The 23,291-nt window shown below is 44.3% G+C and overlaps 1 protein-coding gene across 1 annotated transcript in view; it reads right to left on the reverse strand.

Annotated features, from left to right (window-relative positions):
• Positions 1-23,291, reverse strand: part of KIAA1549L (KIAA1549 like) — a 280,665-nt gene that overhangs the window by 250,475 nt on the left and 6,899 nt on the right. The window lies entirely within an intron of this gene.

Below are 23,291 nucleotides of genomic sequence, written 5' to 3' on the forward strand. Positions count from 1 at the left end.
ACAGAAAGGTAGCGATAATAGCCAGGAGCACAAGAGAAAAGACAAAATGACCTTTGTGGCCCCCACTAGCCCAGACTCCCTTGGGTTTTTTCCTGGCTGTTTTAAGTCTTTTACCTACTCTGAGATGGGTGTAAGGTAACTTTATACTGTATTGAGTTTTTCTTCCAAATCTTATCCCAAAATGCCCTGAGGGCTTACAGAAAACCACTATGGAAATAAAAGTACAGGGGGAAAAAAAAAAAAAAGAGGTGACAATGCACTAGAAAAGCAAGCTTTTGGGTTTTCATTTTAAACTGAGAAAGGAGATTATGATAATGATCAAATGAAGTCTTTCCAAAGGGGTGTTTTCCAAAGAAAGAGAATAAATGAGTAAGGAGAACAGAGAGGAAAGAGCAAGCAGAATGACCTTGATTTAGCAACTGATCTTTATTGATTTTCTTTCACCTTCTTCCTTGATTCTGGGAGAAGTCACAATCAAAATGTGACATTAGAATCTACCCTTAGTGAAATTAGTGGACTAACAAAAATGTCCGTGAAGCACAAAAGAGAAGAGAAATATCTTGGAAGAAATGCTACTTCCTTTAATCACCGGGAAAACCAGCAAGGAAAAAAAAGAGAACTTAAAGGAAACTTTCAGAATGGGAATTGTCATCCATTTTACTTTCCTACAAAAAGCGCTTTAGAAAGCGATCAATTATGAATCACCACCTTCACCTCTGATGAAGACTTTTGCAAAGCCATCAAACCATCAACACTTTAGTCCACCAGGACCTTAAAAAGTCTGGAGTTTCACAAGTGTTGGCATTGACATGATTTGGTTTCAGACGGAGGAACAGTTTTGAGGCTCTTTCCAAGGTTCACAAACCCCTCCCCCCACAAAAGAAACAAACACAGATGCTATGATATCTGCCCCTGCCCCCAACCCCCCAGCATCAGTTACACTGTAACCTTTGACTGTTGTGTTATCTTAAAGGAGAAAACGTTTCCCAGGCAAGCAGCTCTGGCCTTTTTTTAGAGTCTAGTTTAAGGGCAGGACACCTAATCTCAAGGACAGGGTCATAGGTGAGGCAACCAACCCTCTAACAGAGGTAAATCTATATCACCTGGGACATGCAGAGCTGGGACATGGAGACACAGAAGAACTTGCTCACCCAAGGCATCTGTGTATAGAAAGCTTTCCTAAAGGTTTAGGAAGCTCTAAAATGTATTTATTTATACATACATATATTTATTTAGAGTTGGAAAACATTAGAAACCATTGAATCTAATTTTGCAGATAGGGAAACAGAAGGGGAGTCACTGGCCCAAAGCTAAGGCCATATATACAGCTGATATGTAGCAAAGTCCCCTGCATTTCACTTCCAGCTCATAATTTAGTTCTCTATCCCCTGTTGCCCCCCAGGCCCCCAACTGGTTGAAATAACTTCCCTTCTAGCTCCAGAACATATTAGCCCAGCTTTGGCCTGTTTTAGAAAAGAAGGTGCTACAAAAGACACTTTTCAATCTTTATTTTGTGCGTACAACAAATATCTATTCCTTATTTCAGAAGAGTAGAATTCATTGATATTATTTTTTCCTCTAGAAAGTAGGTAATTTAGTGACATGGTGAAATTTCTATTATCTTAGCAGCCCTTAAGAAGGGAATTCTCTTGTTTAGGAGGGGGAAAAAAATCTTGATGAGCTTTTGGGGCTTAGAACGTGAGACCCTATAGGCAGGGGTCATTGAGAGTAAGAAGCAACCAAAGAAAAGCTCGACAGCTCTGAGCAAAAACTGATGAGGAGTTTGGGGATGAAAGAGAAGAGGGAAGACAGAAAGAAAGGAGCAGAAGGCTGAGGGCTTTTAGAGTCTGCCGGGGAATTTTTCAGAACAAGGACACAGCATGAACTTTTTAAAGCCGTTTGCCTTGCTGCAGTGCAAATCCTTTGGACTCCACAATCCTCCTTAAAGTCTTCTTAGCAAAGGCAGCAAAAGCAGAAATAAACAAGTGGGACTACATCGAACTAAAACCCTTTTTGCATAGCAAAAGAAACCATCAACAAAATGAAAGGACATTCTATGGAATGGGAGAAAATATTTGTAAGTCATAAATCTGATAAGGGGCTAATATGCAAAACACGTAAAGAACTCACACAACTCAATAGCAAAAACACGAAGAATCTAATTTTAAAATGAGCAGAGGAACTGAATGGACATTTTTCCAAAGAAGACATACAAATGGCCAACAGGAACATGAAAAGGTGCTCAACACCACGAATCATCATCGTGGAAATGCAAATCTAAACCACAATGAGATATCACCTCACAGCTGTCAGAATGGCTATCATCGTAAAGACAAGAGATAACAGGGACTTCCCTAGTGGCGCAATGGTTAAGAATCTGCCTGCCAGGGCACAGAACACAGGTTCGAGCCCTGGTCCAGGAAGATCCCACATGCCTCGGAGCAACTAAGCCCATGTGCCACAACTACTGAGCCTGCACTCCAGGGCCCGAGAGCCACAACTGCTGAGCCCCCATGCCACAACTACTGAAGCCCGCGCGCCTAGAGCCCGTGCTCTGCAACAAGAGAAGCCACCGCAATGAGAAGCCCGTGCACCGCAACGAAGAGTTAGCCCCCACTCACCACTACTAGAGGAAGCCCACGTGCAGCAACGAAGACCCAATGCAGCCAAAAAATAAATAAATAAGTTTAAAAGAAAAAAGAGAAAGATGACAAGTGTTGGTGAATATGCAGAATAAAGGGAATCCTAGTACACTGTTGGTGGGAATGTAAATCGGTACAGCCACTATGGGAAACAATATGGAGATGCCTCAAAAAATTAAAAATAGAACTGCTGTATGATCAAAAAATCCCACTTCTTCGTATGTATCCAAAGGAAACAAAATCACTATGTCAAAGAGATATTTGTACCCACCTACTCATTGCAGCATTATTCACAACAGCCAAGATATGGAAACCACCTAAGTGTCCATCAACAGATGAAAGGATAAAGAAGATGTGGTACACATATACAATGGAATATTATTAAGTCATGAAAAGGAAGGAAATCTTGCCATCTATGACAACATGGATGAACTCTGAGGGCATTATGCTAAATGAAATGTCAGACAGAAAAACACAAATACCATATGATCTCACTTATATGTGAAATCTTTAAAAACTGAACACCTGAAAACAGAGAAGAGATGGCTGGTTTCCAGAGCCAGAGGCTAGGTGGGGGGTGGAGGGTAGAGGAAGTAGATGAAGGCGGTCCAAAGGTACAAACTTCCAGTTACAAGATAAATTCTGGGCATGTAATGTTAAAAAAAAAAAAATTAAATAACGTCTTCTGTGTACTTGCAAATGCTTACTCCAGGGGGGTTGTTTGAAGAAACTAAGGATGCACATGTGAGGAACAAGGGTAGAGAGCCCCTAATCTGAGCTCACTGGCTGGAAGCAGAAGCTCAGAGGCAAAACTGAGGGTAAGAATATGGCCCCTGAGGAATGTGTAGGAACCTTAGAGCATTGTACTTCCACCAGCGGCCACAGGGGGGGCTGGAGCCCACTCAAGTAGGGCTTAAGGGGCAAGAAGACCTCTTCTGATACCTGGGTACATGAAAGCGAAGGTTATCCCGGGGGGTGGGGGGAGAGGAGGAGAAGGTGGAGGAAAAGAGGAAGGGGAGGAGGAGGAAGAGGAAAAAGGAGAAGGAGAAGAAGAAAAAGAAGAGGCAGCAGCAAAGGAACTGCTCCCTGGAAGGTGCCCGATGCCTTTCAATTAGACTTGTGAAGAAAGTGGGAGATAATCCCCTCCGTGCAGGGGTGAGGGGGCCCTCAGAAACAAGCAAGCGTGCAGGGCAGAGAGCAAATGTCAGGCCTCCGGGAATATCAGGGCTCTGGGGAGCTTTGCTGAGATTTCCCTGCCAGATGACAACACAGAGTCAGTGAGGATAAGTGTGTGCTTCCAGCACACCACCCCCTCCCCCGACCACATCCACCTGTCTGGGAGACACAGGATTTGGACCAAAGATCATCTGAAAAAACAGACACACCAAATGGAAATGTCCTGGCAGCCGTCCCCTCCTTGCACACCCACAGTCGTGTTGCCACATGGCCAGGGCACGAGTGAAGCGTAAGTGGGAGCCTGCAGGGGCCCCTTGCCCTCCCAGACATCCTGAAAGCGAGCCAAGCGCATTAGAGCAGCACTCAGTTACCAAGAGAAACGCCACCAGCGGGTGTGCTGGGGTCCGTGGGATTCCGGATTATGTTCTTTCTTCTCTGCAGGCGTCTCTAGGGGGAGCAACACGGTTTTGTTATATTCACACCAAAAATTATAATAATATTGTAATTGTGTTACTAAAGTTAAAAAAAAGGAACACTTGTCACAGTGGTCATTTTTCATTCTTTGACTATTGTAGTAATGAGTCAGTTTTGCTCCAACTGCTGGAATCACTCAGAGAAGTGGTACACACCGATCATAATAAATAGCCCTACTTGAGAAGCATTAAGCTTCCCTGTAGTAGGCCAGGTCCATAAGCCTACTGACGTATAGCCTTCCCCTTCTAAAATCAGAGCCAGGGACACCTAGAACACAGATAAGATACTATTCCCAATGCAGCTTTTGGTGCTTTTTAAAAAAAAAAAACATAGAGGGAGATAACAGAAAAGACATTACCAGAGGATATTTAATCAGGAAATTTTTTTGTTAATTTATTATGGCGGTTTCATTTGAATTTTTACTCAAAACCATTGTGTAAATAATTTTGTAGCTCAAAATAATTTTGGTCATCTTGTAATGTCTTTTCTGTTATCTCCCTACACAGTCCCTTCCACAAACCTAGGTTTTTCTAATATATATTTTTGGCATCAATGCGTTTACGATATTTATTCTGTTTACTTCAATGCTTTGTTGCTACCCCATTTTTATTTCTCATTCTTCTTTTCTGGATTGAAAGAGCCATGAGGGCAAGAATTTGAATAGTAGAGTATACACTATACTATTCAAATACCATAATTTGAATTTGAATAGAACAGTATTCTATTCACTACTGTTTTCTTCATTCCCATTACCAAGGGCAGTTGTTGAATAAATGACTTGATATCAACCAAAAAAAAAAAAGTTTTCTGGGTTGTTATTTTATCTGACTTTAAATGAAGGTTTTATTAAACCTCCTTCACCAAGTAAATCCTTTTTAGGGTGCCTTGCCCAGCTTTCCACCTTCCCATGTGAACAAGAGATTTAAAGGATCCATTTCGCCCGCCCTGAGAGTCTGCAAATATTAACTTCATTTAACAACAAACAATACAGGACATGTCAGAGAGCTGACACAAAGGGCCCACATTCAAAATAATTATCACTGGGCTTCCCTGGTGGCGCAGTGGTTGAGAATCTGCCTGCCAGTGCAGAGGACACGGGTTCGAGCCCTGGTCTGGGAGGATCCCACATGCCGCGGAGCGACTGGGCCCGTGAGCCACAACTACTGAGCCTGCGCGTCTGGAGCCTGTGCTCCACAACAAGAGAGGCCGCGACAGTGAGAGGCCCGCGCACCGCGATGAAGAGTGGACCCCGCTTGCCGCAACTAGAGAAAGCCCTCGCACAGAAACAGAGACCCAACACAGCCAAAAATAAATAAAATAAATAAAGAATTATTCTAAAAAAAATTTTTTAAATAATAATAATTATCACTAAATTCTATGTTTGGGTACATGAAAAGTGGCAATGTCAAATCCCATTGAAAATAAAATACCTAAATCAGTGGTTATGAAATGTTTCTTCAGGCCCCTTGGAGAGCTGAATGCTAAGGAGGTTTCTCTCTCCCAGAAAAACACAGGTATGGTATACAACAGATATAAACATGTAATCTTAAGGATGTATAGACACCACCCCCCAAGGCAGTGTTTTTCAACATACAGATTGTGATCCATTAGTGGATCATGAAATCAGTTTGGTGGGTCATGACCAGCTTGGAAGGAAAAGGAAGAAAGGGAGGCAAGAAGGGAACTGAAGGGAAAAGAGGAAAAGGGAAGGAAGGAGGTAGAGTGGTAATGGGAAGTATTATTTCCTGGCACTCTTTTTTTAGTTGTGGTGTGTGTGCGCGTGTGGTTGTGAATTTAGGAAAGGATACTCTAGGGGTTCATGGACTCAGGGACCACCCCTGGTCCAAATGATTAAGGATGAAACTGTCATCTTAGCTGGTTGCCAAGATCCTCAGGAAAGATTATTGCCTCTCATGTGATTTTTAACCAGAAGAGGGATACATGCCAACACAGAGGTGTGAAACCGAATCCCAAATTTGACGTACTCCAAGAAATTAAGCTCAATGGGTGCAGGCGACAAGGACTACAGTGGGGCCCTTGCAACTAGAGGAGACCCAACTTCATTCCACAAACCAAAGGCCACCGACTAAGGATGCAAGAGCCAGGTGGGTGACATGAGTGAGTGAAACATACCTGGGAAGGTGAGTCTGTGACTAACGGATGAGGGCACACCCCATCTAAGAGGCACAGCTGTCCATCCAGCAGACCCTGGGGGAATGCAGGAGCCAGGGGGCCAGGGTTTCTGGTTTTCAAAGACAAACCAGAAACCTGGAGGTCTCAGGTGAAGTTTTCTGCTGTTCAATATAGACAAGAAAAGCCAAAAGAAAATTGTTTTTAAACATGGTACGGGCCAACACTATCAGTCAAATAAAACACATCTGTGAGCTGTTTTCAGCCTTAGGCTGAGGAAGAAGATGGGATTTGTTCTGTGATTTAGAAAGATCTGTGGAGGATGGATTGAGGTGGGAGGGGGGAAGGGAGTCTAGATAGAAGGCTACAGAAATCATCCAGATGGGCGGTCATAGGGGCTCGAGTAACGGTTGTAGGAGAAGGGGGCGGACACAGGAAATATTAAGGAGACAGAACTGACAGGACCAGAGATGTGCAGACTGAAAGGAAAGAGTCTAGGATGACTGCTTTCCGGCTTGCATGGCGAGGCAGACAGGCTCCATTCAGCAGGACTGGGAATACAGCAGGAGGACCAGGTTAGGAGATTAGGCTGGGAAACGGCTGAGTGCCAGGTGACTGGAGGGCATCTAACCAGAAGCGTCCACGAGCGAGCAGAGGGCTGGCGTGTTGCAGGAACTATGCTGGTGATGCATCCTGTGAGTCGTCTCCACCCAGACATTGGTGAAGCTTGAAGACCAGGGAAGAACCTTGGGCACACCCACAGTTAAGGGATGAACAAATGTAGAAGGTACCACAAAAGTCATCTGCTGAGAAGGAGAAGTGAGGCTGGAATCAGGTTAGAAGGCTCCAGGAGAGTCATGGGGAATGAGAAGCAGAATTGATGAGGAATCCGTGAAGGGATTGTAACTGGCAAGGAAGACCTTGCAGAGAGGAGCACCGCTGGACCAGCTGACTACAGGGATGCTGGAAACAAGAACCCTAAGAACACCAAACTCCCAGCTGTATTTGTTCTATATTCCAGCAGCCTGTGGGTTGAAGCAGACACAGCGAATGCCTGGACGTCAAAGAGTAGAGACAGTGGGAACAAGGGAGTGAGCAACAGAACGCTAAGGGGTGGTGGACAGAGACGGGAATACTAGAGTCTGAGATTTCACAGGGGGCACAAGCTCCTGAGGGCGGTGCGGGGTGTGGCCGTAGGGGACGGTGGCTGAACTGAAGTGAAAATAAAGATGGTTCCAACTGAGAAGTCCAGAAGCTTTGAAGCTGGGGGAGGAAACGATGGGTTATCCTCGTGGAGCCTGATGTTGCTGGCGCTGATGGTAGGACTTGGCACGGAAAGAGTCTGAGCAGAGTCAAATCCTCGATAACTGCGGGGCCAGGTGCCCGTAAAGTCAGAAGGTGACAGCAACAAGGAGGGGGAAGGCAGGAATCTCAACACGAGAGGAAGCTTTGTATGAGGGTGAAAGAATAAAGGTAGCAGAGAAACGCCGAACAATTCAAAACAGCGTCCCACCCACATGATGCACGTAGTGCCAGACAAAATGCAGGAAAACGTTTCAAAGTGCGATTTCATTCCTTCATCCTGTTGGAGGAGTTTAAAGCTAAGGAAGTTGCCAAATCCTAAAATGAAACTTCAATATTACGGGTTACTTAATTTGACCAATTGGCTCTTCTCTAGGCCTCAATATTTTATCTGTAAAATGAGAGAGATGGACTAAATGATTGTTACCTGTCTACCCAGCATTTATTTATTTTGTTTGTTTGATTCTTTGCTTCTGAGGGATTTCCCCTGTGCTTCAATGCCTAGTGGCATTTCTTTGACCGAGATTCCCCCAGCCTCAGCCTACCATATTACAGACATTTACGGCCATGCCTTGACACCCAACAATCTCTACAGATAACTGGCTTCCAACTAATGTTTAGTGAACAGGTGAGTGCTGAAGGTCACTCAGATGTAGTTAGCAGCTACTGTGAAAAATGAGCTGCACAAGAGCAATAGTGAGACTTCAAGGTCAAGGAGAGCACAGAACATGGCACGCAGTAGGCACTCAATAATTACTGTTGGGGCTTCCCTGGTGGCGCAGTAGTTGAGAGTCCGCCTGCCGATGCAGGGGACACGGGTTCGTGCCCCGGTCTGGGAAGATCCCACATGCCGCGGAGCGGCTGGGCCCGTGAGCCATGGCCGCTGAGCCTGCGCGTCTGGAGCCTGTGCTCCGCAACGGGAGAGGCCACAACAGTGAGACGCCCCCCTACCGCAAAAAAAATAATAATAATAATTACTGTTGAATAAATGGATGATAGAAGAAATCTATTGCAACATTTTTAACTGAACATTTTTAATCTGTATAGATGCAGGAAATTCTCAATATCCATCTCAGATCCAACTGTCTGGTATAAATGTATATGAATTCCACAAAAGGTAGCTGGAAACCTAAACATTCTTTTCAATATTGCCAGCGTGAGAAATGTATGTGGTCACCGAGGGCAGGGAAACTGATGAGTCTCCAAGACAAATTCATAATTCGCCAAGCTCAAAGGGCAAATTCAGAAGCATATCCAACTGCATCTAAATTTTATTTAGATGTGACCACAGTGTGACTCAGGCCTGTGCATTTTTTAAGGGCCCAAACAAGACCAAAAGCACAATCGATTCAATCTGCATGTGTGAGTTTTTAAGAATTCCATAAAATTCTTTAGAATTCTTGCCAGTGTCCTTGAGTTTCAAGCACTACGGGGGTCAAAACACAATCTAGTCAATTCTCATCATCCCCAATAACAAGAGCCTGGAAATAAATATCATTTCGTGTGTATGTGAAATCTGAAATGAAGAGTCACAAACCCTCTTTGTGGCAGAGATGGCGGATGTGAAAGCCCTCTGTAAAGCATGTGGGATGTGCCTATCAAGTAAAACTGCTTTATTTCATCCTCAGGGCTGGGCTACAGCTCGCTGGGCAGAGGGGGAGCAAGTACAATCACAGAGAACATTTAGCAAAGCAGCAGACGGGAGCACAGGCTTGGGTGCAGAGGTACAGATCTAACATCATTATGCTCTGTGGTCCTGGGCAAGTTACATTGTCTCTCTCACCTTCAGCCTCCCCATCTGTAAAATGGGAATAATTACAGTTCACATCTCATAAAACGACTGTGAAGATTCAATGCCATCATAAGCATGTCAGGTACCCAGTACAGTGTCAGGAACATACTAAGTGCTGACAGAATAAGTGGAAACTACTACTTTCACCGTAACTCACACGTCACAGAGTTGTTCAGTAAAGATATTCTCCAGTTAAAGGTAATTCAAGTAAGAACAGTTTAGAGGTAATTTTATTCCACAATTCCCACTGTCTATAGTGAGAATATATTTCAGAAGCAGAATGCCAGCTTCTCTTTTAAAGATTCTGTTGCTGTGCATGATTCTGTAAGACCTGCTCTAGGGAAAATCAACAACTTGGAAGTTCCCAGAGGACCTCTAGCGCCATCCTAGACCATGGGGTTCCAGATCACAGATGCTCAGCAACCACTGCTGTTTCAGACAGGTTCTTAGCATTAGGGACCCACCAGTTCATTCCCATTGTAACCTAGGTTCTTAGCATTAGGGACCCACCAGTTCATTCCCATTGTAACCTAGGTTCTTAACATTAGGGACCCACCAGTTCATTCCCATTGTAACCTAGGTTCTTAGCATTAGGGACCCACCAGTTCATTCCCATTGTAACCTAGGTTCTTAGCATTAGGGACCCACCAGTTCATTCCCATTGTAACCTGGAGCAAAGTACATGCTGAGTTCGGCAGCACAGTCCATGAGGAATGAAAATGGATAAATTCTTTGAACATTGATTGCCTATACTGCTTATTTTGCACCTGGGTACTGCACCTTCCACATTCAATTAGCTATTTTCATGCAACTGTGTTCTCATGTATATTCCTTAAAAACACTGTTGGTACCACTTAGAAAACCTCCCCTAGCACTGGCCTTACTTAGAACATCGTGCATGTTCTGTAAATATTTGATTGGCTGATTTCTATTTGTAAAAATTTCATATTTGTAAATAGCATTGACTCTTAAAGGCCAGAAACCAATAAGACTGTCAAAATTACTGTTAAAGTATATATTATGTCAAAATCATAGAAATTACTTTTCTATTAATACCAAATTCAGAACTAATTATTATTATTTTTAATTAATTTATTTATTTATCTTTTTGGCTGCATTGGGTCTTCGTTGTTGCGCACGGGCTTTCTCTAGTTGCAGCGAGCAGGGGCTACTCTGCATTGCGATACGTGGGCTTCTCACTGCAGCAGCTTCTCTTGTTGCAGAGCACGGGCTCTAGGCACACGGGCTTCAGTAGTTGTGGCACATGTGCTCAGTAGTTGTGGCTCACAGGCTCTAGGGCACAGGCTCAGTAGTTGTGGCGCACGCGCTTAGTTGCTCCGCGGCATATGGGATCTTCCCGGACCAGGGATCGAACCTGTGTCCCCTGCATTGGCAGGCAGATTCTTAACCACTGCGCCACCAAAGAAGTCCCCAGAACTAATTATTAAACATCATTCCTCAAGATGACTTGAGTGAGGAATCAAAAGTCAGTTTCCTATTAGCACGAGTGGGGCTAGCTCTTTCCAGCAAGGGCTGGCTTTATGATGCCGTGAGCCAAAAAGCTGAGCCCACAGGCAGATAAGCCACATAAGAGGAGTTGGAATGCCACAGCCTATGACGAAAACATGGCCACAACCTTCTTGCTTCTTTATCTTTGTCATTCTGAATTCACAAAGCCGAGTGAGTACAATCATTTCCAAGGTTTAGGAAGGGATTTTAAAGGATAATAATAAGACCAAGGTGGGCACAGGTGACTCAGAAGAGATCTCATATGTCAGCATGCAAAGCCAAAATAAACCCTGGGGTAGGGGAGAACAGATGGCCAGTGGGCAGTGGATGGAGCCTGGGGGATTCAGAACGATGGCCCTCGGGATGCCATTCCTCCATGGGAGATGCCTATTTGTAGGAGGCGATGTCCATTTCACCAGATGGCCAGCTCGCCGCCTGGAGTCTCAACCACCAGGTAAGCTTGGTGACTTGAGAGAATTTTGCCTCACCTTAACAGAGAAAACTAGCAGCGGATAAAAAGAGCATCTTCTGTAACCCCTGGGATTAATGAGAATAGAATACTAGAAAGGTAAAGACGTTTGAATTATTTTCTAGCAGTTCTCTGGCTGCATGACAAGAAACCAACAACATTTAGAATAGAGAAGAAAAGTTTCTCTCCTCCCCCCCCACCCAAAAAAACCCCAAAACTCTTAAGATATTATAAACACTAACTGGAACTGAAGGAGCTGAAAATTCCTAAAAAGAGAAACAATTAGGAGACATAACTGATTACTAAGTCTTTAACTCAGACTATAGATGAAACACAAAAGTTGTCCGTAATACGGCAACTATGAACCTGAATCTGAAGATTTGGAAACCATGGTGGATTATGGTTACAATTATATTTGTAAAAGGCACACATACACACAGAAAGGATGAAAGGGACTTCCCTGGTGGCACAATGGTTAAAAATCCACCTGCCAATGCAGAGGACACGGGTTTGAGACCTGGTCCAGGAAGATCCCAAATGCTGTGGAGCAACTAAGCCCGCATGCCAAAACTACTGAGCCCACACACCTAGAGCCTGTGCTCTGCAACAAGAGAAGCCATCGCAATGAGAAGGCCAAGCACCACAACGAAGAGTAGCCCCCGCTCGCTGCAACTAGAGAAAGCCTGCGTGCAGCAATGAAGAACCAATGCAGCCAAAAATAAATAAATAAATAAAATAAGTATTTTTAATTACAAAAAAAAAAAAGAGCTTGCCACCTCTAAGAGTTAAACTTCCCTAGGTGAATGAGACAACTGTACTAAAATTACCTTAAAAATTTTTAAAAAAGAAAAAAACAAAGAAAGGATGAAAGGAAAGACACTAATCCTAAGAATAGTTGTGTTAGATTGTTGGGATTATGGGTGAATTTTTCCTCTTCTTCTAACTTGGCTATGAATGGAAGAAGAGGAGTGATAACACAATAGCAAGCAGTGTAGAGCGCTATCCACAGAAAAGGACTAGCACTTTGTTTTTTTACTTTTTAAAAAAGATAAATTTATTTATTTTATTTTTCGCTGTGTTGGGTCTTCGTTGCTGCGCACAGGCTTTCTCTAGTTGCAGCAAGTGGGGACTACTCTTCATTTCGGCGCGCAGTCTTCTCACCACAGTGGCTTCTCCTGTTGCAGGGCACAGGCTCTAGGCGCGCAGGCTTCAATAGTTGCCGCACGCAGGCTCAGTAGTTGTGGCTCGCGGGCTCTAGAGCGCAAGCTCAGTAGTTGTGGCGCACGGGCTTAGTTGCTCCGCAGCACGTGGGATCTTCCCGGACCACGGCTCGAACCCATGTCCCCTGCATTGGCAGATGGATTCTTAACCACTGCGCCACCAGGGAAGTCCCAAGAAAGGTTTTAAGACCAGAAATAACAGACCAGGACTTTGTAAGTACAGTAAGAACATACCAGGAAATTCTCTTCCTTCCTGTATACACACCACACCCATCCCCTGTCTGTCATGTATGTGTAAGAGCCTGCGCTGAGACAAATACATGACCCCAGCCTTTGAGACGGTGGGTTCCCAAACTTTAGGGGTTGTCTGCACACTTTCGCCCTAGAACTTACAGCCGTGTACTAAGGAGCACCACTTCCTGCCCTGGCAGCATCGTCTCCCGCCATGTGTACAGGAGGCAGAGCCCAGGTGGTCCTCGGTGCTGGTGTGAGTTTACATTTTTCCCTCTTGCTCTAAGCAAGTTGTCTCACTAGCCACTTAATTCATTGTTCCTTCTAATAGACTTGGCTGTAACATTGTGTGTCCACGTTATAATGAAAACAGTTTTTACACATGGATCATAGTTACCGTGAAAGGGTTTTTCCAGGACCCCCCTTTTGACACCTGCTCTAAGGAGCTCACAGTCTGATGGAGGACACAGGCCAAAGGCCATCACAGAGGGCACAGAGGGTGGGAGTAGAGAGGACAGCGTCTCCCTCCCACGGTAGAGGGCAGAGTGGCTGCCCGGAAAGGCTACCTGAAGGAGGTTAATATTTGAACCGAGTCTCGAAGGAAGTGCAGATGCTAACCAAGCAGACAGGGCTGGGAAGGGCTTCCCAGGCAGAAAGAATAACACGTAAGGGGCGTGCAAGGGCTCTGGGGGGACTGCAAGTCTGGCTATGGTGGCAGGTACGAGTTGAAGGTGGCTCTTCCATAAAGTACCCAGACTGCTAAGCAGTGGAAGAGAATTACAGGGAACCATAGAAGGGTTTGGGTGGATTCATGTCTTATGAAAATCTCTGTAGGGAGGATGAGATTACTTAGAAGGGGGCCAAGACTAGAGGCTGGGTGGCCAGTTAGGAGGTATGGCTTTGACAAGAACACAGACCAGAAAGAGGGAGGGTCTGAAATAAGGCAGCAGAGACAGAAAAGGGACAGAATTATGAGAACGTTCAGAAATACAAGTAGCAACTTTAGCGGTCAACTAGATGAAGAGAAGGAGAGAAAGAAAAGAACCTAGAATGATTCTCAGATTTCTGGCTCCACAGATAAGTGGTGGGCACACTCACTGAAATAGGAAATACAGAATGGGGAGCAAGACCCCAGGGAAAATGAGCTCACTTGAAGGGGAAAAGGTCGGGTTGTCTGTAGCCATGGGTAGAGATGTCCAGTAAACAGGTGGGTGTATGAATCGCACCCTCAGGAGAGAGTCAAGAGTTTTTGCATCACCTGTACATAATCAGTTGTTAAAGCCATGAGTTCGGATGAAGCCACCTGGGACAGTCTACAGAATGACAGAGCCAAGGGGATTTGACAGCCGCCCCAGGACTAAGAAATCAGGGAGTCATTGGTGACTCTAGGAGGGCCCGTTTCAGGGAGGAGCAGGTGATGGAAAGGGGATTAGTTAAGGGAGGAGGAGAGAATGAAATGGAGGCAGGGAGACTGGGAGGAAAGAGCAAGCAAGAGCTGGAGGTACAGAGGATCTTTATTTAGTAACTAAATGGTAGTTAGTTAGGCAGGCAGAAGAGGGAGAAAACTCACATGCGGCATCTGAAGATCTATATAGGATCATAATGCAAATCAGTGTTCTCCTAAAAGCTGGAAGCTTCACGCCAATGATACTTAATTTTAGCTGTGATTCCAGAACATCCGGTCCATATCTCCCCTTCATCCAACTCAACTGGCTGGATAACTGAATGTCAAGGTCACTCTTTTACTTAAAACCAGGCAATGGCTCAAGATGGTGGCTAGAGGCCAAGGCCTGTCTCCTGGGTGATGTGGCCCCTGCTAGCTCTCTGCCTAGTCGACCACTCACTCTCACCCTCGATTCCTGCCCACCAACCACATCCACCTTCTCTCTAGTTCCAGAAGAAACCACACTTCTTCCCACCAGGGAAGACAGTAGGCACTTTGCCCTTTGCCCCACCTCCCTGCCTGCTTATCTCCTACGCATCCTTCTGATGTTGGCTCCAACGTCACTTCCTCAGGAAAGCCTTTCCTGACCTTCCACCTCATCACTCACCAAGCCCCCCCCCAGCACCCTGGGCTCCCCCTTCAGCACTCCCCTCCGCTGGTAATAGGGTACTTCTTCCTGTGATGAGCTGATTAATATCTCTTTCTCCACGTGAGCCAATGTCTTTTACCTGCCCACTGTACCCCTTGTACCAGCACTGTGCCTGCCACATACCAAGGGCTCAATAAATACTGTCTTGACTTAATACAAACAATGAAAAGTCAATTTGAAAACAACAGGCAACATCATTTAAGACTGCATGGTATAAAACTAAACCATGGTGAAAAGAAAAATCAAACCGTGATGTCTGGGGTGGGGGGTGAGTAGGGAGAGGTATGTCTGGAGAGGGGCAAGAGGACGCTTACTTCCTGAGGTGACGGTCATGTTCTATATCTTGACAGGGATTTGGGTTACACCTGTGTATGCATTTGTCAAAACTTGGAAATATATACTTAGGATTTCTCGATTTCTCTGTATGTAAAATTTACCTCAAAAAAAAAAGGACTATAAACAAATATTGAACTATAATCAATGGCATGAATGCTGAAATATTTAGGGGTGAAATGTACTGATGTCTGCAACTTACTTTGAATACATCAAAAAATAAGATGTACTGATGGGTGGATAGAGGAAGGACAGATAAACGATAAAGCAAATATAGCAAAATGTTCACAGTACCATCGAAGTGGTAGGTATATGTCTGTTCGCTGTACAGTACTTTCAATTCTTCTGTATGCTTGAAAATTTAATAAAATGGGGCAGGACGGGGGGACAGCCAGCAGAGTATAGCTGAAAATATATTTACCTTGTAGTCTAATCTGGTTTCAAATCCCATCCCCACCACTTCCAAGCAACAGTGCCCTTAGGCAAGTCAGGTTCATAAATGTTCTCTCAATCTTAGCTTCCTCCAAGCAAAATGGACAAGAACAGTGTCACTGTGAGATTAAATTATACGAAACTCTTGATCCACCAACTAACAAGTAGTAGCTGTTTCGTAAATGTTAGTCCTCTTATTCAGAAGTCAACATATCCACAAACTAGGGCAAAACTCCAATGAGACATAAAAGAAGAATCTTGTAAAATTTCTCCCTTGCTACATCCCTGGGGAAATTAAAAGAATAAATTAACTGTGCTATTTTTATAGGTAAAGACGCTGACCTTCCATCAATCAGTAGGACACTTGGAACTCCATGTCTGAGGAGAGATCTACGCTGTCCACACCCCCTTCCTCATCTGCCAGTGGTCACCACCACCCTTTATGGGAGCGGGCCAGGGTTAACAACGGAGCCGCATCGTGCGAAAGATGGGGGAATTGTACGTAGTGCACCAAAGCCAAGATTCCCAACCCCCTCTCCAGATGTGCTAGGGAAAGAGCCACCCAGACGGGCCTTGAGATCTGTGACGGCATCTGACATGCTCTCAGAGGCTGCAGTCACCAGCCGGTCTTGGCTTTTAGCATAATTACACGACCTGAGAGATGACCCTATGGTCATAAATAAAAGCCTCCAATCGAAACTAATAGCGTGTACACAGCTGAAAGATGTCTAAGAGGCCACCACGTGGACTCGGCATCTCTAGGTTTGGAAGGTGGAAGAAAGGAGTCCATTAATGACACCAGCAAACGAGGTGGAAGTGCTGACTTAGAGAAGCAAGGAAAAACTATACCTTTCGGTGCTAGACCAATGCCCCTCCAAGAAAATGAGGTCTGGCATCTTAAAATCAGTGAAAGCGTTCATTATATGTCACAAGTGAGACGCTGCAGGCAAAGGAAGTTGCGATTTTTTAGAAAGCAGCCCCGTGTGCCTAGCAGGTGCACACTTAGGGCAACAAGTTATTTCAGGCTGCCTGAGCCAAACCTAACTTCCACCCTCTCTTCCTTGAAATCTCCTTCCCTGTTACATAATTAGAAGCCCACCTAGTTGGTAAGCCTACACTTCAAACTCCTTGGAGACATCCTGCACTTACTGTGTAAGCTGACCTGCATCCAGTCCGTAGATGGACAGGATCATCTCGGCGCTCAGCCAACCATGAGCATCTCTTCCCAAATCCATTGTCACATTGGTAGCTTGAAATCAGCCACGGTGACAGTATTTATACCATGGAAACTGGTCAACTCTATCAATCAGGCCACTTGTCATTGCCATTTTTCATAAAGCCAGCACATGAGCCTCTTTTTACTGTCATGAGGGAAGAGACGAATTTGGGGAAGTTTGCCCTATCCATACACCTAATTTAAAACTGCACTCTGCCCACTGCCAAGGCTGAAGGAGGGCTCAGTCTAGGAGGGCTTTTTTTTTTTTTTTTTTTTTTGGCGGTACGCGGGCCTCTCACTGTTGTGGCCTCTCCCGTTGCGGAGCACAGGCTCCTGACGCACAGGCTCAGCGGCCATGGCTCACGGGCCCAGCCGCTCCACGGCACGTGGGATCTTCCCGGACCGGGGCATGAACCCATGTCCCCTGAATCGGCAGGTGGACTCTCAACCACTGCGCCACCAGGGAAGCCCTAGGAGGGCATTTTTGAACCACCAGCCTTTTCACCTCTGGCCTCTGCTGATCAGATGAGGGGTAGACTCCTTACTTTTTTGGCCACACTATGGCAGCCTGATTTTCCCTCTTGGGAAATATAGACCTGGGACAGAGACTGGAGGGTGGGTGCTTACATGCAAAAGGTTTGTCAGCTCTGGCTGCAGGGAGCACCACGACAAGCAAAGCCGCCTGCAAAGGTTAGTTATGGGGGACCCCAGAAGCTACAGGTAAGCAGAGGCCAGTCTGCAGAAAGAGGCAGATGGACAGCCCCAGCCTGCAGGAAAAGAGAGACGAGAGGCCTCCGGGTCCAGGAGACACAAAGCCAGTAACCTCAGCTTCTCACTGTCAAGGAAGGCAATATAACGAAGCGGAGTGAGAGCCATGGAATCAAACCGCCCGGGTTCAAAGCCCACCTCTGACACTTAACCTGTGCGACGCTGAATACATTACTGTTAAATTGCTTTTTGCCTCACTCCCCGCACCTGAAACCCAGGGGTCACAACAGAACCAACCTCACAGGGTTGCTGTGAAAATCAAATGAGCTGATACAAGGAGTAAATGCTCAAAACTGTTAGCTCTTATTTCTATCAATGAGTTACACTGTCCACGTGACCCCGTTGTATTTCATTCCTATTCCAAATCTGTCACATGAGATTTCCCTGTGGCCTGGAGCCCCATACTTGAGCTAGCTTTAGTGGAGGAGCTAGGTAATCTGTCCCCTAAATCACAGACTAATGAAAAAATCCCTGGACCACTGTGTGACCTTTAGCAAATTACTTCCTCAACCCTCTCTCAGGAGTGATATGAGATTCAAACAAGAAACAAGAATGAAAACTTTTACAACTGTGACGTGCTCTACCAAACTCTGAGGATGAGTATCCCCGTAGCGAATAGTAAATATATCACGTTAGCCATAAGAATGGGGAAACACTTGTTTCGAATGTCATTTCTATTGCTGGACTAGAGACAAGAACCCATTCTCCATCCCACTCCAAAAAAGGTTTAATTTCCCTGGGATCCACCAGGTTGATTCGTGTGTTCACCTCCAGTATTAATAAAATAAGAGGAAACGACCAAAGACAGCTCTGTGGCAGGGATTTTGTAACACGCTTCCATCCAGGTCAGTTATATTCCAAAAATGCTCATAATCCAGATTCTCCTGCTCTTTTCAAAACAAAGACTCCCATTTGATAATGATGTCTGTAGGTTTAGAGATGTTTTGGTTCAGCTCTTTGCAACAAGGACTTAGAAGCTGCACTATTAATTGCAACACATTTTCTTCTCAGACATATTTTTCTTCAGGCTCCCTTGGTTCCCTCTTGACGTTTGGTAAATAAAAAGACAAGTGACTGAGGAGCAGCATTCACAAGCAGGGACAGAAGTAGAGGGGTAGGTCCAGGAGCCCTGGTTTCATTCTAGCACTTAATTCCATATTTCACATTGAAAGAGTAAAGTGAGAAATAACCCAGACCTTCCTATTTACTGGCACTGCATAAATACCAAAGCCATTTTGTGTTTCTGAGGTCAGGAGGTTTTCTTTCAAGCTAAGAATAGGTTTAACATATATAAATCTAAATCTAAATCAAATTCCCCTCTTGTGGTTAGGAGGCATTAGGCAAAGTCTCGCCTGAGTGGACAGATGGCAGGTGCAGCAATGACCTTGGGCTGAAGCTTGAGGCAGCTCCTTGGCCCGATTTACATCTGCATTAATTGATTTATACACAGTGTTTATCCCCTGGGAAGCCCAGGGAAGCCCAGGACCTACCATATTTGCGAAATAGCAATGGAGCCAACAGGGCCTTTTTCATTTTGCTGCGTACCTTGTGCATTACTTGAATTTAATAAAGTACTGTATATATTACTTTTACAACTTTTAAAAGCCAATGAAGATTAAAGATAAGCCAACATTTGGGGCTTCCCTGGTGGTGCAGTGGTTAAGAATCCGCCTGCCAATGCAGAGGACATGGGTTTGAGCCCTGGTCTGGTCAGAACCCACATGCGGCAGAGCAACTAAGCCCATGCACCACAGCTACTGAGCTCACGTGCCACAACTACTGAAGCCCACGCACCTAGAGCCCATGCTCCGCAACAAGAAAAGCCACTACTGTGAGAAGCCCGCGCACCACAACGAAGAGTAGCACTCGCTCGCCACAACTAGAGAAAGCCACACGCAACAACAAAGACCCAACACAGCCAAAAATAAATAAATTTATTTATTTTTTTAAAAAAGCCAACATTTGTCTGAGCATCAGGTTGGAACCATGACAGAAAACCATGGGAAAATTCTTCCCTTTGCAGAATGAGAGTCCGTGACCTGGCTTGCCACTAATATAGGAAGAGGTAAGAAGAGGATTGGTCTAACCCACCAAAACATCTGCTTAGGGCTCATAAACACATACCCAGGGTAATGAGGGAGGAAGGGAAGATCCTGAGGCTTTTGTTCACAGATGCGAAAACTAAGGCCCCAAAAAGTGATTTGATAAAACAGCAAACAGTCCGCTACGGGAGACCCATTTCCTGAACTCATCCAACACAATTCCCCCTCACCCAGGCCATTCTAGACCTGAAACCAAACTCTGTTCTAATGTCTAGGAAGTGTCCACTGGCACCCCTGAAAATGAGGAAGTGTACGAGAGGTACATGACACTTTTTATTTTACTAAAGAAACCCTTGAGGGATCTTCTCATTTTTAAGACCACAGGTCTAAAGGGAGAAATAATACCAATTCTACCAATTCTACATTTAACTAAATTCAATACTCATTCATGATAAAAATTCACAGCAAACTAGGAATAGTATTGAACTTCCTCAACCTGACAAACGGCCTCTACAAAAAAACAAAAACAAAACTACAGCTAACACCATACTTAACAGTGAATGTTTTCCCTCCAAGACTAGGAGATCAAGGCAAGGATGTCCACTCTCCCCATTCCTATTCAACAATGTACTTGAAGTTCTAGCAAGTGCAACAAGGCAAGACAAAGAAATAAAAGGCATACAGATTTGAAATAAGGAAATAAAACTCTCTATTCATAGATAACATGATTTTCTATTTAGAAAAATCCCAAAGAGTCTATAAAAAGCTATTAGATGGGCTTCCCTGGTGGCGCAGTGGTTGAGAGTCCGCCTGCCGATGCAGGGGACACGGGTTTGTGCCCCGGTCTGGGAAGATCCCACATGCCGCGGAACGGGCTGGGCCCGTGAGCCATGGCCGCTGAGCCTGTGTGTCCGGAGCCTGTGCTCCGCAACGGGAGAGGCCACGACAGTGAGAAGGCCCGCATACCAAAAAAAAAAAAAAAAATTTTAAAGTTCATAAACTGGAACTACTCAAAATTTAAAATGTCTGTTCTTTGGAAAATACTGTTGATAAAATGAAAAGAAAAACCACACAGACTGGGAAAAAATATTTGCAAAAAACCATATCTGATAAAGGACTTGTATCCAGAATATATAAAGAAAGCTCAAAACTCAATAATAAGGAAACAAACAATCCATCTTTTTAAATGGGCAAAAGACTTCAACAGGCACTTCAAAGTAGAAATATAAATGGCCATAGAAGATGTAAAGATATGCAACAATAACATCATTAGTAATTAGAGAAGTGCAAACTAAAATTATAACGCGATACCACTAAAATATTATTGGAATAGCTGAAATTTAAATTTTAAAAAAGTTGACAAGACCAAGTGCCCATGAGGATACAGAGGAGCAACTAGAACTCACATACATAAGAATACAAAATTACGCAGCCACTTCGGGAAAGGATTGGGCAGTTTCTTATAAGGTTAAACACATACCTAACATATGGCCCAGAAATCACACTCCTAGGTATTTACCCAAGAGAATGAAAACTGCCCACACAAAGCCTTTTATGCCCCAAACTGGAAACAACCCAAATGTCTATCAACTGGCAAGTGGATAAGCAACTGTGGTGCAATGGAATACTACATAGCAATAAAAAGGACAGGACCAGAGATGCAATGATTCTCAGGAGCATTACATTCAATGAAAGGAGCCAGACACAAAACATTACATACTGTATGATTCCATTTATATGACCTTCAGTTAAAGGCAAAATTATATGGGCAGAGAATCGATTGGTGCTTGTCAGGTACTGGGTTGTTGGCGGAGAAGACTGACTGCAAAGGAGCAGGAGGGAATTTTTGGAAAGTACGGAAATGGTCTATGTCTGGATTGTGGTTGTGGAACCGTGAGTGTATGCTTCTGTCAAAACCCGTCATGCAGAACGCCTAAAAAGGGTGACTTCTACTGTATGTAATTTACACCTTAATTAAACTTGACTTAAAAAGAGACGAGTGGTGGCTCATGGGTGTGCTTTACGTACAGCATGACATTTCAAAACTCTGAATTCGCTGGTGACATTTGAAAACAAGATTTGAAGTAAAGATCTGGCTTTCCTTGAGAAGTCAGAACTTTGCCACCCTGAGCCTCACTGCAGCTGGGCAGAGACAGCCTCTTTGGACAAGGCAGGTACTTTCTGTCTTGCCATATCCTCCCTCCTGACCCAGAGGTACCTTACCAACCTGCCACTGAGTGAGGATTTCTTGTCCTGGGCTACAGGCTGCTTGAGGGCAGGGGCCAGGCCTGGCTTCGTCTCCACTATACCTCCAGTATTTAGGAAAGAGTTTGACCTGGCATATGCCAGGTGCTTGATAAATACCATCAAATCAGTGTGACTCACTTGCCACCATCCTATTGGCTACAATAACTGACATTTCCAATACCTGGATTGCCAGCTGCTCCTTTGGTCCTGGAGTCCCCACAGGGAGCCACCGTCCAAGGCAGCCATCCCGTGACCTAGAATAATGTGTCCCTCTGTGTGTTTAGAAATCCCCTGTAATGTGTTGTCAAGCAACGAAAATGTTTTAGGGTCATTCCAACTATTCATTTTTGTCTGGAGAAGAGTGGAGTTGTTGTTTGTTTAAAAAAAAAGAAAAAAGAAAGAAAGAAAACCACAAGAAAGCCTTCAATAAGGGCTTGAAGGTTAATGAAAATGAAAAAGGAAACATGCACATTCATTTTGAATATTCTCAGATCATATTCTAGTAATTCAAGACTTGAGATAAGTAGGCTTCTGAGAGATTCTCTCAGAAGAATTTCAGTATCTCAGTTTCCACAGTGATGTTCGGTTTTAGAGAAGGGTGAGGGGCAGGGAGGGGACATCTGATTTCTGTTTGATGTCTGTATTAAAAGCACAGACTCATTAGTCCCAAAATTTTCTTCTTTACTTCGTGTGTGGGATGGGAAGGAAAGGGAGGCAAGTTTGGGACATCTTGCAAGTATCTTTGAAGCACTAATAATTAATATTGAGAGTAAAAAGTCTAAATATATTTTATTGGATTATCTATACCTGGAAAAAAAGGAAGCTCACCCAATCAAACACTCTTGCTATACATCTTTAATGTTAAAAAATGAGAAAGTACATGGCACAAAAACAGAAATATAGATCAATGGAACAAGGTAGAAAGCCCAGAGATAAACCCATGCACCTATGGTCAGCTAATCTATGACAAAGGAGACAAGGATATACAATGGAGAAAAGACAGTCTCTTCAATAAGTGGTGCTGGGAAAACTGGACAGCTACATGTAAAAGAATGAAATTAGAACATTCCCTAACACCATACACAAAAATAAACTCAAAATGGATTAGAGACCTAAATGTAAGACCAGACACTATAAAACTCTTAGAGGAAAACATAGGAAGAACACTCTATGACATAAATCACAGCAAGCTACTTTTGCATCCACCTCCTAGAC

Source organism: Pseudorca crassidens, chromosome 9 (assembly GCF_039906515.1).
Source record: "Pseudorca crassidens isolate mPseCra1 chromosome 9, mPseCra1.hap1, whole genome shotgun sequence".
NCBI lineage: Eukaryota > Metazoa > Chordata > Mammalia > Artiodactyla > Delphinidae > Pseudorca > Pseudorca crassidens.